The sequence below is a fragment of the Callionymus lyra genome, chromosome 14 (assembly GCF_982586985.1).
Source record: "Callionymus lyra chromosome 14, fCalLyr1.hap1.1, whole genome shotgun sequence".
Taxonomy (NCBI): Eukaryota; Metazoa; Chordata; class Actinopteri; order Syngnathiformes; family Callionymidae; genus Callionymus; species Callionymus lyra.
In genome coordinates, this window is record NC_141831.1 from 125,560 (window position 1) to 130,000 (window position 4,441).

Here is a 4,441-nt window from a genome sequence, read left to right on the forward strand (position 1 = left end):
CACTCTTTTATTTCGTCTCTCTCTCCTCCTCCTTTATCTCTCACTCCTCCCGCACATTTAGTCGTGGAGTTCCTCAGGGCCTGGTGTCTGGATCGTGTCTCCTGCTGAAACTGGATTCGCTGAAGGAAGAAGATTCAGTTAGAGTTTGTTGTAACACATGAGTGCAAATGAAGAACACACCCCTCAGGGTCACTGGTTCATTCATGTGCCCTTGAGCAACATCATTCATTCCTTCTTGAATTAAAATGTAAAATTTTGATGTTGCAACGACTATGCTGTTTAACTGAAAATAGATTTGATAAAAGTCTTGAAGCTTGTGTTCGTTCTTCTCTTGACAGTTTCAACTCGTCTTCTTTCTCTCATCCAAGTCTGGGTCGAGGGGGCAGCAGCGTCAGCAGGACCGCCCAGCTACGCCGTCAGATGTTTCTTGAAGGAGTCAGTAGATCATCAAACACAGATGTTTCTTGAAGGAGTCAGTAGATCATCAAACACAGATGTTTCTTGAAGGAGTCAGTAGATCATCAAACACACATGTTTCTTGAAGGAGTCAGTAGATCATCAAACACAGATGTTTCTTGAAGGAGTCAGTAGATCATCAAACACAGATGTTTCTTGAAGGAGTCAGTAGATCATCAAACACAGATGTTTCTTGAAGGAGTCAGTAGATCATCAAACACACATGTTTCTTGAAGGAGTCAGTAGATCATCAAACACAGATGTTTCTTAAAGGAGTCAGTAGATCATCAAACACAGATGTTTCTTGAAGGAGTCAGTAGATCGTCAAACACAGAGATGTTTCTTGAAGGAGTCAGTAGATCATCAAACACAGAGATGTTTCTTGAAGGAGTCAGTAGATCATCAAACACAGAGATGTTTCCTGAAGGAGTCAGTAGATCATCAAACACAGAGATGTTTCTTGAAGGAGTCAGTAGATCATCAAACACAGAGATGTTTCTTGAAGGAGTCAGTAGATCATCAAACACAGAGATGTTTCTTGAAGGAGTCAGTAGATCATCAAACACAGAGATGTTTCTTGAAGGAGTCAGTAGATCATCAAACACAGAGATGTTTCTTGAAGGAGTCAGTAGATCATCAAACACAGAGATGTTTCTCGAAGGAGTCAGTAGATCATCAAACACAGATGTTTCTTGAAGGAGTCAGTAGATCATCAAACACAGAGATGTTTCTTGAAGGAGTCAGTAGATCATCAAACACAGAGATGTTTCTTGAAGGAGTCAGTAGATCATCAAACACAGATGTTTCTTGAAGGAGTCAGTAGATCATCAAACACAGATGTTTCTTGAAGGAGTCAGTAGATCATCAAACACAGATGTTTCTTGAAGGAGTCAGTAGATCATCAAACACAGATGTTTCTTGAAGGAGTCAGTAGATCATCAAACACAGGGTTGTTTCTTGAAGGAGTCAGTAGATCATCAAACACAGAGATGTTTCTTGAAGGAGTCAGTAGATCATCAAACACAGAGATGTTTCTTGAAGGAGTCAGTAGATCATCAAACACAGAGATGTTTCTTGAAGGAGTCAGTAGATCATCAAACACAGAGATGTTTCTTGAAGGAGTCAGTAGATCATCAAACACAGAGATGTTTCTTGAAGGAGTCAGTAGATCATCAAACACAGAGATGTTTCTTGAAGGAGTCAGTAGATCATCAAACACAGAGATGTTTCTTGAAGGAGTCAGTAGATCATCAAACACAGAGATGTTTCTTGAAGGAGTCAGTAGATCATCAAACACAGAGATGTTTCTTGAAGGAGTCAGTAGATCATCAAACACAGAGATGTTTCTTGAAGGAGTCAGTAGATCATCAAACACAGATGTTTCTTGAAGGAGTCAGTAGATCGTCAAACACAGATGTTTCTTGAAGGAGTCAGTAGATCATCAAACACAGATGTTTCTTAAAGGAGTCAGTAGATCATCAAACACAGATGTTTCTTGAAGGAGTCAGTAGATCGTCAAACACAGAGATGTTTCTTGAAGGAGTCAGTAGATCATCAAACACAGAGATGTTTCTTGAAGGAGTCAGTAGATCATCAAACACAGAGATGTTTCTTGAAGGAGTCAGTAGATCATCAAACACAGAGATGTTTCTTGAAGGAGTCAGTAGATCATCAAACACAGAGATGTTTCTTGAAGGAGTCAGTAGATCATCAAACACAGAGATGTTTCTTGAAGGAGTCAGTAGATCATCAAACACAGAGATGTTTCTTGAAGGAGTCAGTAGATCATCAAACACAGAGATGTTTCTTGAAGGAGTCAGTAGATCATCAAACACAGAGATGTTTCTTGAAGGAGTCAGTAGATCATCAAACACAGAGATGTTTCTTGAAGGAGTCAGTAGATCATCAAACACAGATGTTTCTTGAAGGAGTCAGTAGATCATCAAACACAGAGATGTTTCTTGAAGGAGTCAGTAGATCATCAAACACAGATGTTTCTTGAAGGAGTCAGTAGATCATCAAACACAGATGTTTCTTGAAGGAGTCAGTAGATCATCAAACACAGATGTTTCTTGAAGGAGTCAGTAGATCATCAAACACAGATGTTTCTTGAAGGAGTCAGTAGATCATCAAACACAGATGTTTCTTGAAGGAGTCAGTAGATCATCAAACACAGATGTTTCTTGAAGGAGTCAGTAGATCATCAAACACAGATGTTTCTTGAAGGAGTCAGTAGATCATCAAACACAGAGATGTTTCTTGAAGGAGTCAGTAGATCATCAAACACAGAGATGTTTCTTGAAGGAGTCAGTAGATCATCAAACACAGAGATGTTTCTTGAAGGAGTCAGTAGATCATCAAACACAGAGATGTTTCTTGAAGAAGTCAGTAGATCATCAAACACAGAGATGTTTCTTGAAGGAGTCAGTAGATCATCAAACACAGAGATGTTTCTTGAAGGAGTCAGTAGATCATCAAACACAGAGATGTTTCTTTAAGGAGTCAGTAGATCATCAAACACAGATGTTTCTTGAAGGAGTCAGTAGATCATCAAACACAGATGTTTCTTGAAGGAGTCAGTAGATCATCAAACACACATGTTTCTTGAAGGAGTCAGTAGATCATCAAACACAGATGTTTCTTGAAGGAGTCAGTAGATCATCAAACACAGATGTTTCTTGAAGGAGTCAGTAGATCATCAAACACAGATGTTTCTTGAAGGAGTCAGTAGATCATCAAACACAGATGTTTCTTAAAGGAGTCAGTAGATCATCAAACACAGATGTTTCTTGAAGGAGTCAGTAGATCGTCAAACACAGAGATGTTTCTTGAAGGAGTCAGTAGATCATCAAACACAGAGATGTTTCTTGAAGGAGTCAGTAGATCATCAAACACAGAGATGTTTCTTGAAGGAGTCAGTAGATCATCAAACACAGAGATGTTTCCTGAAGGAGTCAGTAGATCATCAAACACAGAGATGTTTCTTGAAGGAGTCAGTAGATCATCAAACACAGAGATGTTTCTTGAAGGAGTCAGTAGATCATCAAACACAGAGATGTTTCTTGAAGGAGTCAGTAGATCATCAAACACAGATGTTTCTTGAAGGAGTCAGTAGATCATCAAACACAGAGATGTTTCTTGAAGGAGTCAGTAGATCATCAAACACAGAGATGTTTCTTGAAGAAGTCAGTAGATCATCAAACACAGAGAGGTTTCTTGAAGGAGTCAGTAGATCATCAAACACAGAGAGGTTTCTTGAAGGAGTCAGTAGATCATCAAAAACAGATGTTTCTTGAAGGAGTCAGTAGATCATCAAACACAGAGATGTTTCTTGAAGGAGTCAGTAGATCATCAAACACAGAGATGTTTCTTGAAGAAGTCAGTAGATCATCAAACACAGAGAGGTTTCTTGAAGGAGTCAGTAGATCATCAAACACAGAGATGTTTCTTGAAGGACTCAGTAGATCATCAAACACAGAGATGTTTCTTGAAGGAGTCAGTAGATCATCAAACACAGGGTTGTTTCTTGAAAGAGTCAGTAGATCATCAAACACAGAGATGTTTCTTGAAGGAGTCAGTAGATCATCAAACACAGATGTTTCTTGAAGGAGTCAGTAGATCATCAAAAACAGATGTTTCTTGAAGGAGTCAGTAGATCATCAAACACAGATGTTTCTTGAAGGAGTCAGTAGATCATCAAACACAGAGATGTTTCTTGAAGAAGTCAGTAGATCATCAAACACAGAGAGGTTTCTTGAAGGAGTCAGTAGATCATCAAACACAGAGATGTTTCTTGAAGGACTCAGTAGATCATCAAACACAGAGATGTTTCTTGAAGGAGTCAGTAGATCATCAAACACAGGGTTGTTTCTTGAAGGAGTCAGTAGATCATCAAACACAGGGTTGTTTCTTGAAGGAGTCAGTAGATCATCAAACACAGAGATGTTTCTTGAAGGAGTCAGTAGATCATCAAACACAGAGATGT